The sequence below is a fragment of the Hemicordylus capensis genome, chromosome 2 (genome assembly GCF_027244095.1).
Source record: "Hemicordylus capensis ecotype Gifberg chromosome 2, rHemCap1.1.pri, whole genome shotgun sequence".
Taxonomy (NCBI): Eukaryota; Metazoa; Chordata; class Lepidosauria; order Squamata; family Cordylidae; genus Hemicordylus; species Hemicordylus capensis.
Window position 1 is genome coordinate 146494602 of NC_069658.1, and position 14300 is coordinate 146508901.

The 14300-nt window shown below is 45.2% G+C and overlaps 1 protein-coding gene across 6 annotated transcripts in view; it reads right to left on the bottom strand.

Moving 5' to 3' along the window:
- The window catches only part of FRMPD1 (FERM and PDZ domain containing 1), a 106000-nt gene that overhangs the window by 64871 nt on the left and 26829 nt on the right, over positions 1-14300 (bottom strand). For 4 of the 6 annotated variants that reach the window (XM_053300972.1, XM_053300977.1, XM_053300976.1 and 1 more), the window contains exon 2: positions 6404-6536. The exons of the other annotated variants lie outside the window; for them this stretch is intronic. The gene's annotated coding sequence lies outside the window, so the exon portion shown is untranslated. The remainder of the gene's footprint in view (positions 1-6403; positions 6537-14300) is intronic. 6 annotated transcript variants of the gene reach the window in all.

Below are 14300 nucleotides of genomic sequence, written 5' to 3' on the forward strand. Positions count from 1 at the left end.
GAGAGGCACTCCTTTTCAGGCTTGTAAGGGTCAGATAAGTCCCACACAACTGCTCCAATGGGGGCAGGGGCATTTTGCCACCCGGCTGCTGTCAGTCTGCAGCCGGAGGTGATCGCCTAACCTCATTTCATAAAAGGGCCACCCTTGGGTTGGAATCACTTGGAAAGCAAAAGTGGAGGGGTGTATCATTTCTGGTTTGCCAGTGGGCAGGGACATATTGCTGTCTTTCTTTAGAGCAGGGCTGCTCAACTTCGGCCCTCCTGCAGATGTTGGCCCACGACTCCCATAATCCCTGGCTATTGGACACTGTGGCTGGGAATTATGGGAGTTGCAGTCCAAAAAACAGGGGGGGGCCTGTTGAGCAGGCCTGCTTTAGAGATACGAAAAAGACTGTCTGCCAAGGCTTTTGTGCCATTTTCTCTCTGAAGGTGTTTACTGAAGGGTCTTCCATGCTGCTTGTGCCCTTTTGGACATACTCCACCTGCTTCAGTGCAGGGTGGAGGAAAACACTTTGGGCTTGTTCAGATGATACCTCACCAGCCCACATGATCAGGAAGGGGATTTGCTGAGAACAGGGCCATCGGGATGTCCTCTGTGGACATCCTGACACCCTTCCAGAATGACCCTTTATATTGCCTAGGAGAGCTCAACCTTGGAGCTCAACCCTCTGCTTCAGTTTGGTGCTGAAGAGAAAGTGAGCCCTGGGGTTGAGGCAGCAGTGGCAACAGGAGAGGCAGGCAGGATGCTGCAGCTACCTGCTGGCTCTCCAGTGCAGGTGCACCTATAAGAGTGAGGCAGGTGCAGGGATAAGAGGGGCAGCGAGAGGGGGGGCAGAGCCAGCATGCTGGTGAAGGAGGTGGGGATGAGACTTGGGGCCAGTGAAGGTAGAAACACATGGGGAGGGAGGCATGCCTGGAGTCACCATCCCGTGGCACCCACGTCTCCTGAGCAGTGTTCCCTGTAAGAGGGATTCCCAGGTGTTGCTGACTACAACTCCCATAATCCCCAGCCCAAGGCCATTGCAGCTGGGGACGCTGGGAGTTGTAGTCCACAACATCTGGGAATCCCAATGACAGGGAACCAGGAGACAGTTGTCTGGGGGGCCACTGCCTGGGGGTGGCCCCTGAGGCAAGTCACATGACTGACTCCCCCAGCCGCGCACCCGCCCGGGCTTCCTTCAGTCGTATTCATCCTCCGGAATTGATGTGAGTGTTAAGACCTGGAGCTACCAGAACAGCATGTCTTTCTCTAGTACCATTAATTGACTTGCATCGTCCACAATTTACAAAACCTTTTGAAAAATAATGTAGGGTGATGTTCTATTGTGGCACATAGGTTCTCTATATATGTAAATTTTACTATGCTTTTTGTTACCACTATTCAGCCTCATTTAAGATTTCTTTACTTCATGAGCTGAGCTTCACTGAGGGGGGCGCATTTTAAAATCTGGGCCCATTCCAACCTTGCTACGCCCTTGCAGGGAACATAGCTCCTGAGGCCATTGTCTCACCTTGCCTCATGGGGGAGCTGCCCCTCCAAGCTTCCATCTTGAAAGCACCCTTTGGGAAATGTAATAAACTGTCTAGATGTAGACAGTCACATTTAATGATTGTACCTATATACCACTGTGCACCCTTTTTCTGATTCAAACTGATTCAATCTGTTTGGATTAGCTTTTTCTAGTTGCTTCTTTAGGCCAAAAAGTTAGGCTGCAAAGTGCAATCCTGGGCAAAACAAATCACTGAATTAAGTGCATGTTCCTGCAGAGGAAGACAGCTCAGCATTTTAGTGGGTATCGATTGACCTGTCATGATCTTTCCAAAGTTCTTGTGGTTAAAAGGTAGGAGGAATTCTACCCTGAGGAGAAACAGCACAGAGCAAACAAAAGTACTTCCTGTCAGGAATGTCTGGCTTAAGATGCGGCTGCACATAAGAAGTTTCTCTCATTCCCTCTACTAGAAAACTTGATGGTCCCCAGCTGACCAGTACAGCAATACATTAGAAGCAGTAAAAAGCTTGGACAGTGATGTCAGCAAGAGGTGAGAAGAACTGGCCAATCCCGCCCCCCTCAACAAATAGCAAGAGACTCTCTTAGCCAGACAAAAAGGGGGGTAGTCCCTCCACTGCTCAGATTGGGGTGGGCTGTGTAGCCAGCCGCGATTCTCATTGACAAACCATTACAGTTCCTACATTCTGAAATGGCAATACAATTGGAGAACAATTACAAGTTACTTTGATTTTAATTTGTATTCAGTTTTATGTATCAAAGACTGGTTGCTGACTGCAATAAAGACATTGAATTGATGAGAGAGAGAGAGAAGTTAAAACTCCCCGCCCCCCCTGCTGTACCCCTTAGGGTGGAGGCTGCCCTCAACATTCTTCCCCCACTACTTCCCTCTCCCAGTGGTCACTTTTGAGGAGAAGGGAGGTTGAGCTCTCCAAGGAAGTCCTCAAGTCACCAGTTTGTCTGATCTATAATATTCATCACTCTCTATGGCCCAGTGGAGACATAATATTTAGCTACATGTTTTGCCTTAAACTTAATTAAGAGCCAAGATGTTCAGTGAAGCCATAGTTTAGCTTACCAAGCAAAGCCTAGTCCCTGGAGGATATATGTAGGAAGACAAAAGTAGGTCCTTACTCATCACCCTGAAAGCAGAGCAGCTGAAGAGGCAGGAACGTGGCCTTAATCATCAATTTCTTGATGCAGATGGAACACTAACCATAGTTTGCTAACTAATTTTGAGATACGGACCCATGGTTAGATTAAGTAAAGCAAACCATGGTTAAGTGGTATGTCTATGATCAGTGAGAAGGTATACTTTACAAAGCAAGTTCCAGAGTGCATGTCTTGGAGGTAGATGTGCATATTACAGCTCAATCATTAGACTTATTGTTTTCCAGGTAAGCACAGACCTCCTAAGAAAGCACCCATCTCTTTTGTATAAACAGCTCACTATTTGGTTCTGGGCTGTTTAAAGCCATGCCCATGCAAACCACAAAAGTGAAGAGGTGTTGTCTAGATGTGCTTAATATATCTGACAGATGTGGACAGCCAGTCATAAATATAACTCGCCACATGAAGCTACCTCTTGCAAAAGCTGCTCCCTCAAGGCCTCAAGGGGGAAAATAAAATTGGATTCTGCAAGGACTAACAGAGATGGGATTTAGTCTCAGAAGAACACTGAATCTTGTGAATCGGATTTTGGGGGAAAAGCATCGTCGACAGGACACCCTTGCTACGCATGAGGAAGAGCATAAGCAAGAAGAGGTATCATATCAGCAACTCCTCTCCAGACTGGGATTAGGCCTGGGCTGTTGTCCAATCTGTTGTCCAATCCCAAGCATCTCCTTACACTGGTGTTTTAAGCATCAGCCCACAAAGCCCTTCAGTTGTATTATCCTGAACCATGCTATTCCATCATATCTATCAATCAATCAATCAATCAATCAAGAAAGAAAGAAAGAAAGAGCAAGCACCCTCTCTTTCTAGGTCCTTGTACAGTTTTGGTGGCTGACATCAAAGAGATGTTTTCCTAATGATGACTAATATCCTTAACTAGCCTTTATCAGGGGTTTTTTGTTGTTGTTTTTTTTAAAGGCACACCCCTTTGTGGGAGTCACCTGAAGCTATATCCAGCTGCAGCATGTGGGAGATGAAAGAAACAATTTGTCTAGTATGAACCTGGCTACTCTCACACACAAAATAAGATAGAAAAAGTTCTACAGTTTGGCGCTAGCTACAAAAGCTGTGTTTTGGAGATGGGACATTCTGAAATGCTGCGGTTGTTTTGGGGAGCTTAGACTGCCTTCGCACTACATGACTACACTTCAACTCAGCCTGCATATCTGTAAATCAATATTACAAGAAATCTCTCTGAAATCTCCAATACTCAGATTGTCACATTTGAAACCTCACATGTGTGAAACACAACAACTCCTATGTGAGAGCACTGATGGATCATGGAGGTCTCTCTATATCAAAGTCAAAGCTTTTTAAGGTATTCTGTTATTGCACTTATTGTAACAGGATGAATAGGGTTAGCAAAGCACATTTTAAAAATGTATTTTTCGCATTTATATACCACCCCATATACACTCTCTGGACAGTATACAGATAAACACAATGGATTATTTAAAATATCAATAAAACTTTAAAAAAACCTTATGAACTAAAAGCCTGATAAAGTAAGTGCGTTTTCAGATGTTGCTTAAAGTCAGCCAGAGATGGGGAGGCTCTGATTTTGTTTGGGAGCATGTTCCAGAGAGCTGGGGCAACCTTAGTGAAGGCCTGGTTTTGGGTCACCAAATGAGTTGGTGGTAGCCGTAACTGGACCTCCTCTGAAGATTTTAATAGGCCTTTAAGGATTTTAATAGGATTTTAAGAAGGTGCTCTCTTAAATATCCTGGACCCAAGCCATTCAGAGCTTTATCGTTAATAACCAGCACTTTGTATTTTGCCCAGAAAATTACTGGCAGCCAGTGCAGTTCTTTTAAAATTGGAAAATGTGGTCTCTTCTGGTAGCCCTGGAGACCAGCCTGGCTGCTGCATTCTGCACCATTTGCAGTTTCCGAACTATGTACAAAGGCAGCCTAATGTAGAGTCATTGCAGTAGTCAAGACTGGATCTTACCAGCATATGCACAACTGTTTTAAGATCATTTATCTAAAAATATGGATGTAAATGGCATATCAGTCAAAGCTGATAGAAAACACTTCTGACCACTGCCTCAACCTGAGATATCAGGGAAAGATTTGGGTCCAGAAGTACTCCCAGATGATGTACCTGTTCTTTTAGGGGAGTGTAACCCCATCCAAAACAGACAGATCTAAACCATTTTCTAAGTACCCCCATCTTGTTTGGATTCAACCTCTGTTTGTTCTCCCTCATCCAACCCATTACCGACTCCAGGCAGGCATTTAGGGAGGTTAAACCATTTCCTGATGAAGTTGATATGGAGAAATAGATTTGGGTGTCATCAGCATATTGATAACACCTTGCACGAAATCCCCTCATGACCTCTTCCAGCAGTCTCATGGAGATGTTAAAAAGCATTGGAGATAAAATAGAGAGAGCCCTGCGGGACGCCATACAATAGTTCTCATTTTGAAAAGCAATAATCTTCAAGCAACATCATCCGGAATCTGAGTTATAGCAGCAGAAACATCGCAAAGCAGTGCCTCCACTCCCAACCCCTTCAGGCGGTCCAGAAGGATACCATGGTAGATGGTATCAAAAGCCACTGAGAGATCCAAAAGAACCAGAGTCACACTCCCCCTGTTGATTCCTAATTGGAGATCATCCAACAGGTCAACCAAGGCAGTCTCTACCACACAGCCCACCCAAAAGCCAGTTTGCTTTGGGTCCAGACAATCTGTTTCCACCACGGCCATCTGGAGTAGAGAAGCAATCATAACATCAATTTGTAGAAAAATAGTGGTGCTGCAAATTTGTGTCCCGAGCTGGATAAAAGAAAAACTTAAGTAAACACAGTTTACATTGGAGGTCCCCATAGACATTGGCTGTAACTGTTCTAGCTTCAATTGACTGAAATGAGCCCACTGTACCCATTGGCTCAGCTCGTGAAATGCTGTGGCATGTGAGCATTTCAAGTGTCAGAAGTGTTTTTTGTTTTGTTTTTAAAGGGGAGCATACAAACAAAGGTGACTCCAGAGAGTGGGCAAGCGCCCTCCCAGATCAGTGGCGTCCCCCCCCCCGCCCTCTTTCTGTTTCAGAAATCTAGTATGAGGGACATAGCTAGTGTCACCACTGCATGACAATCTTAAGAACAGGTGGAGGCACTGGTAAGAAAGAAGAACAGGAAAGAGAGGTACTATTACAATACAGAGTAGTTTAACTAAGTAATATGATTGAGTCTGTATGCCAGAGAGTAGTGCATTAATGGCATAAGTAGTGCGAGAGAGGTATATGGATAGGAAGTGTAAATGGGTACATGTGAGAGGGTGAATGGGGAACTGACACAGGGGAGGTAGTGCAACTGAAAGATGTGTGGGCATTTTTACAGATCTCTGCTTGCTTATTTTATATAGGTAAAAAGACACCAGGGACACATTACTGGCATTGAGTTGTAGATACTATGCTGGTTCTTTACCATAGGCCGTATCTCCTTTTCATATACCACGGCAGTTATAATTAAGCATAATTGTAACATTTGATCATATATTTAAGCTCCCATCAAGGGTTAATCTATCACTGGCAAAACATTTCTGTTCAGTAGGGTTGAGTCCTCTGAATGATAAACACTCAACATCCGGCATGAGGTTTAACAATGCTAATGAACCTCTACAGACAATGCCAGGCTTGTGCGAAAACAAGTTTGCAAATACAGCAAGGGGGAGAAGCACATGAATACACTGAATCAACGGCCCTGCCAAAACTTACGTGTGTTTGTGTGCTGCTTAACATCAGCTTTAAGGCAGTTGAGCAGGTCACGTGCTTTGCTTTTTGCAAGCTCCCACCTCCGGATGCTACCTGCTGCTTAATGGGGAAGACATTGGTCCATTTGTTTTTCAACCTGTGGGGCAGATGAGTGCTGTGTGAGGATTCATACAAAATTTCCAGCAGCATGGGGTAAAGGACATTCTCCTCCACTTGCACTCTACAGACACCAGGATTTCTGGGAGACAGGGTGGAATGCAGGTATAAGGACATAATGCTGAAACAAACCTATCTACTCCAACATCCTGCTTCCAATGGCAGCTAGCCAGTGGTCTCCAGAAGCTCACAAGGAGGGCATAAGCTCCTGTACATACAAACAACATATAACGGAAACAGCTTCCCACCCCCGATTATCCCCAGTATCTAGTATTCTGAGGTATACAATTTTCATACATTAAGGTCTTAGGAACTTAGGAAGCTGCCATATACTGAGTCAGACCCTTAGTCCTTCTCGCTCAGTACTATCCCAGTGTTTCTCAACCATCGGTTCACGGACCGGTGCCGGTCCACAAGGGTACTGGTCCATCACACGTAGAGGGGTGGGGCCTGGCATCCACATAGCCTGGGCAAACTCTCCAGAGCTCATTTCTAGACAGGCAGCCCTCACTGCTGGATAACGTTCATTTAGCTTCCTCAAATGAACATTATCCAGCAATGAGGGCTGCCTGGAAATGAGTTCCCGGCGATGGCCCCTACCAGCCCCATATTGTTATGGGGGGCCAGGGGCAGAGGGTTGGGGTGGGGAGCAACCCCTTTACTAACTGTTGGTCTGGGAAATTGCACACAAAGAATGTATTGGTCCATGACTCCAAAAACGTTGAGTAACATTGGTCTACACAGACTGGCAGCGGCTTCTCCAAGGCTGCAGGCAGAAGTCTTTTTCAGCCCTATCTTGGAGATGCCAGGGAGTGAACTTGGATCCTAGATGCTCTTCCCAGAGCAGCTCCATCCCCTATGGGGAATATCTTGCAGTGCTCACACATCAAGGTCCATTTAGACATGGTGAATAGCAGCCGTCATTGTCCTCCATCAATTTGTCTAGTCATTATTTTAAGACCACTGAAGCCTCTCCCAACTTCCTCAAGTGCAAAACGTTCAGGAGGCAGCACTCCTTGGATTCTGGCCTCCTTTAAAGGAGAGATAACTGGAGGCTTTGGGTGTCCTTTGTAGTAAAGGAGGACCTTGATATTCACGGGGGTTCCATTCCCGGCTGCAACCACGGATACGGAAACAGCAAATATTGAGACATTGGGGCTATGGGATCGCAGAGATTAGGTTCCTGGTTGCCAGGAAAATGATTAAAATGATAGAAAATTGGCCAAATTGGGGGGGGGTGCAGTGGGAAGCTCCCTGCCATGATTCACTGGTCCTGAGTTGCACTGTGTGCCCCCCAAATTATCTCTAAATTGACCAAAAATTGGCCCCAAATTGTCATTTTTTCCAATGATTTTTTAAAAAATTGAGCCATTTTGAGGCACTGGAACACAAAATGTTGGCCAGAAATTATCTCCGCAGTCATTTCCAGCCACCTCCGACCCACTGATACATGATGCCAGCGTGTCTCCCCCGCCACACATACACACACGCTGAGGTCAGATGTCTTTTACCCGATCGCAGATACACAAATCTGTGGATATCGAGGTCCTCCTGTATTTGATTTATTTACAAATATACAAGTCAAGCTTGAGATAGAGTGACAATAGCAGAGCACTCCTACAAGCAGCAAAAGGCTACATCAGGTCCCCAAAGAAAAATCTGACAATGTTCCAGCTCTTAGCCCAGCATCTCCAAAACTCAGTTTATTTCCTTATGTGAACACCTCAGAAGCAACCTCTCACCTCCTGTTCCTTAACATGCATGTGGGTGGGTGGGAAGAGAATCGCCTGACATTATTGCATCAACCCTCCCCATCAGGCAGAGGTAGGTCTGTGCCATTTCACAAGGCTCCAATGGCTTCCTCCATCAGGATCACTTCAGGGCCATTCAGCGCTATCTATTGGACTCCTGAACTATCAGTCATGATCTGCCCCAACACCAAACTACCTGAAATGAAGAGACACCCATTCAACACCTAGCGCTGAGCTGCGTCAGGACCTGCTTGCTGGCTCACAGCCCGGGGGAGTAAGAAACGAACAATGTCCACCATGTATGCAGTCCTGCAAGGACAGAAGAGGGGGAATATGTAAGAGAGGCTACAGTCAGGGACTCTGAGAGAGGAAATAGAATAACGCAAAGATTGCTCTGGGTGGGGGGAAATGGGAGCCGGAGTCCAGGCACTGGCCTATCTCCCTCCGTTCCTCTGGAAATGTGTGTGGGAAGGCCGGGGGTGTAACTCTCATCTCCATCAAGCATCTTCTCCATTGGTGCTTCAGCTCCAACTGACCAATCATACAACAGTTCTAGTTTAAACCAAAGGAACAAAAATTCAAAATTTTTTAAATTAAAAAACAACACACGCCTATGGGTCTGAAAGCAGTAAAAATGGAGGAGAATCAGGACGACACAACGAAATGGACTTTGCAAGTACCTTTTTATTTGTGAATTTGAGTTATTAAATAAATGCAGTATGAAATTATTATGGCTCTTTGTTTCTCGGTAAGCATTAAAAAGAAGTCTGGATTTGTGGAACGGAAGCCGCAATGCTGAGTGAGAGTCTTCCCAGCATGCTGAGCCCTGCTGCTTCTGCACAGGTAACTTTGGATCTGTTGGGACTGCTTGTTGAAAATGTCCGCTCAGATTCTTTTTCTGTTTCAGCCCCCCCCCCTTTTTGTTTTCTATAAATAGCTATTTTCTTAATTTCCCCCTCTCCTTTTGTTCATCTTGGCTTTTTCTCTCCACGAGAAATAAATCCATAATTGCAATCATCAGTAAAATGAAAGAATTGGTGTGTTTATACTGTTAAAATAATCACAGCATTACAGGATCCCTCACCATTTCTTGCAGCAGTGAATTCTATAATTACGCATTACACAGAGTACTCTACTTCCTTTTGCCTGTCCCGAAAAACTTTGCTGCAGACTTGGCAAAGAGGCACCTTTTAACGTGGTGATTCTCTTTATTTAGCAGGGAGAGAGTAACTGGCCCTATCCACCCCCAGTACAGTAGTTCCAGTGACTGTTGCTGACGTTTATCTTCTGTTTCTTTTTAGATTGTGAGCCCTTTGGGGACAGGAGTGCATCTTATTTATTTGTTATTTCTCTATGTAAACTGCCCTGAGCCATTTTTGAAGTCTCTCTTATTGTCTGAGTCTCTACATTGTTCATGGTCCTCTGCAGAGGTGTACCTAGGTAATTCTGGAGCCTGGAGCTAAAGGCCTTTGGAGTGCCACTCCCCTCCCACCTGCAAGTTAAGCATCACCCCCCCCCCCACACACACACCCTGACAGTATTTTTAACACATGGGTTCTTGAGGGCACAAACAGCAAATGGACTCACAATAATGTAATACTACAAAACAGCTATATTTTAACACAGAACTTAACATATTACCATCCCACTTATTTATCTCCCTCATTCTCCTGTCTCTAAAGCAGAGGTCAAGCTTGGTGCCTGGCACAGTGTGGGCCGGCAGCATGGTGACCACCACACCACCCGGGACAGACTAAAGAGGATATGGGGCCTCCAGGGGGTGTGGAGGCCCTGGACTTCAGCCCAGAAATCCAGGGGTAAGAGCACCTCGATCCTCTGAGCAGCTATCATATCCTCCCCTCTGTTGCCTCTCCTCTAGGCTAAAAAGTCCTAAAGGTGTCATTCTTTCCTTGCAGGGAAAATATCCCAACACCTTGATCAGAAGCTGTCAATGCAAGGCAATCGCTCCACACACCCACCCACAGCCACACAGACAGCACATCCACCAGACCTTGGAAGAGAAATCGGTATGATCCAAAAACCCAGAGCTGTAGGAACCCAGACAGAAACCAAGTGGGTCACCAGAGAAATTCCATTCAGGCTTCCCTTGGATGTATGTATGCAGCTCACCTCTCACCCAGGATCTCAACCTCTGTTCTAGAAGCCCATATCCCTAATCCCAAATGGATGAGGAGTCCCTAAATTGCAAGGGAAGAATGCACTCTGCAGGTGTTCAGTGGTGTCTTTTATCACTACTGACGTTCTACAGCTGACTCCTGGCACTGAAGCCCCTGTTCCCTCTAAGGCGTGTGTACATGTGCAAGCGCTCACAGGTTTTCTGATTATCGCGCAGTTAATTTTAGATCCTGCTCAGGTTGGATCAGAAAGGCCCCACTCTAAATGCATGTGCGCATACAGTGCCTTGATACTGCCGCCCAGAACAAAACTCACTCCGCACAGAGATGAAAAAAGAAGCCACATTCCAAGGTTACCCTGGCAGAGCTTAGACTCTTGCACTGTCTTGAGATAGAAACTGAAATAGAGAAAGCAAGGGATGAAACATGTGTGCCCACTTATTTTCCTTGCGGTGGGAGCAAGGAAATAAGGATTTATCCCGTCCTTGCTAGGGAGGAGAGCTGGTCTTGTGGTAGCAAACATGAATTGTCCCCTTTGCTAAGCAGGGCCCACCCTGGTTGCATTTGATTGGGGACTACATGTGAGCACTGTAAGAAATTCCCTTTAGGGGATGGAGCTGCTCTGGGAAGAACATCTAGGTTCCAAATTCCCTCCCTGGCAGCATCTCCAAGATAGGGCTGAGAGAGATTCCTGCCAGCAACCTTGGAGAAGCTGCTGCCAGTCTGCATAGACAACACTGAGCTAGATGGACCAACGGTCTGACTCAGTATATGGCAGCTGCCTATGTTCCTATGATTTTTCAGACCCTGCTTCAAGTCAAGACTACCAGTTGCTCCTGGATGAAAACAAGTATAAGCCAAAGATACTCCAGTTACCATGCTGGCCCAAACTGAAACACAGGAGAGCAGGGGGAAGACAGGATGACCCCAGTGAAGTTCTAGTCCCACACAACGAATCACCTGCAATGACCTCTGAGCTGCTCTCTTCATCCCTCATCCAGAACAAATAATAATTAAAAACACAGAGGCCTGAAAAACAGACCTTCAGGGTGCGGGGAAATCCTAGAGCTGCAGCTGACAAGCTTAAAAGCTTTTGTGATGTTCCAGAGATACACTGCCTGCGATAATTACCAGCTGAAGGCACATGATGCTTTTCCATCATCGCAAAGATATGAGTGGTAAGAACTGTGAAACCCCATTTGAGCCAATCTCTTACATTAGCCATACGGATTGATAGGAATAAGACTGTTACCATTTGGAAACTGACGTCAAACAGCCCGGCCTGTCAGCATGAGGATTGCAGCAAGTATACGCACATACAGCTGGACATGTATTGAACATAGTGTGAACCATTCATGTGTACACAGATTACACATGCAATGAAAATGTAATAGGGCATCTGTGTGCAGTGCACACATGTATAGATCTATACACTCAGTTATTCAGAAACGACATTCAACACACACATAGCAGTACACGTCCTCTCTGTGCCTTGCATTTGAGGGAGCCGTACCCAGGTTGATTTTTAAAGCAAACACATGTACAGTCATGCACACAAACACATGCACACATATACAAACATCTGTATGCATGTACAAAATAATGTCTGAATAGGTCTAGATTGTATATTCATTGAACATAACATGGACACAGGGCTCTGATGTTCCTTTTATCCTCTGGCTGATTACTAGTTGTGCCTTCTCCTGGGAGATACAAACCTTGTCCTTATGCACACCCTGATAGCTTCTAGATCAGGCCTGCTCAACTTAGGCCCCCCAACTATTTTTGAACTACAACTCCCATAATCCTAGTGTCCAATAGCCAGGGATTATGGGAAATGTAGGCCAACATCTGCAGGAGGGCCCAAGTTGAGTAGCCCTGTTCTAGATTGACTACTGTAAAGCACTCTCCATGGGGAGGTCTCAATCTAGGAACTTTAGTTAGTCCAAAATTCAATTGTGTTATTTATTGGTGCTAGTTGCTGGGGCTGCATAATGCCCATATTACTTTTAGTGGCTACCAATGTATGCTTGGGTTAAATTCAAAAGGTATTGTTTTTGACCTTTAAAGCCCTACACCATCTGGGTTCAGGGTACCTCAGACAGAATCTTTTCACATATGAGCTCCCTCAGGAGAGGTAGACCTTTGGACAGAACTGTACTCCTAGTCCTTTTTGTTTGCAGAAAGGTTGACATTCTCTTGTAGTAGGTTTTTTGGGGGTCATGCTCCTAGGTTGATGGAATGTTCTCCACACTAAAATCTGCAGGGTCAACGCTGACCCTCTGCCTCTAAACAGACATTGTCAGAAACACTTGCTTTCTAAGATGGTGCTGAAATGCAGCAGGGCTTTGCGCTCTTTCAGGAGTCCCCAGAACCAGTAAAGAGTTGGTGAGGAATTTGGTTTGCACAGGGAATGCTTGCCTGCATGCAGTGCCTGAGGGCTTGTGCAGATTAATTGGCTCCGGCTATTCGCAAACGAATATTTGCACAGGCTGAGAAGCAGTTCCCTAGAGCTAGGAAGTTTAAAGAACAACCATTTTACAGGATCCATGTGCTTCTGTTAAGCCCACCGTGATCAGAAGCAAAGAAAGAGTCAACTCCAGATCCTGTAATAGTTGTGCAGAAGGAAGAGATGAGACTTTTGACAGGTGCAGGTTTTTCCCACCCTGTATGACTGACTGCAACTGCCAAGAATCCCTCTCCTACATCTTTGTTTTAAAAGGTACAATAGCTCTTCAGACATCCTAACAGGCCCCTCCTGCTCTGTAAACAAAAGACTCTGGCACAGTCTGTCCACAATAGTCGGAACAAAACAGACTGGCACAGTAACTAAATGTACAAACTTCTCTGTTCAACATGCAACAATGGGGCTTCTTTTGTCTGCAAACGCTAGACAAAATGTGCTTCCTTCAAGAACATTTTAAAGTAATGCACATTACATATTTAATGTGGGCTCATTCAAAACATCCAAGAAGTCACCATACTTCTCAAACCAAAGGTTTGAAATAATAATGCTACTATTTAAAAAAGAAAATGGAGCCAGGTATTGGGAAATGGATGCCTGTTCCACAGTATATTTTCTGAACATGCATTTTCTGAACATACAGCATTACATGCCTACAGTGAACAACAATATGTATTACCCCTGGTCAGCAACTGATTTTTGTCATTAGTTACAGGGGCCATGTTTTGAAGGGAGCGAGGGCTCATTCAAATCTTCATTCCTGCATGAAACTAACTGGGTGGCTCAGGGCCTGTCCACTAATCTCTCAGTCCAACCTACCTCGCAGGGTTGTTGTGAGGATAAACACAACCACATATATCACTCTGAGAGCCTTGGAAGAAGAGCAGGATACAAATGCAATAGAATAAACCAGGAATAAACCCTGCTATAACTTGGCAAAGAGGCACCTTTTAACGTGGTGATTCCCTTTATTTAGCAGGGGGAGAGTAACTGGCCCTATCCACCTCCAGCATAGTACCTCCAGTGACTGTTGCTGGTGTCTATCTTATGTTTCTTTTTAGTTTGTGAGCCCTTTGGGGACAGGGATCCATCTTATTTGTTTGTTATTTCTCTGTGTAAACCACCCTGAGCCATTTTTGGAAGGGCGGTATAGAAACTGAAATAAATAAATAAATAAATAAATAAATAAATAAACAAACAAACAAACAACAAATAAAAATAAGAGCTGAAAGGCCAGCAATATTACTTCCGATTCCCTCCTGCACAAGCAAAGGGCTTTGTAACCCTCTACTCTGATGCACCTCCACACCAGTGGTTTAAGACGCTCTGCAGTTGTCCGTGTTCTAGATGGCACCAAAGCCCTGTCCATTGTCTTTTGGGGGCTGGTGCTAGCC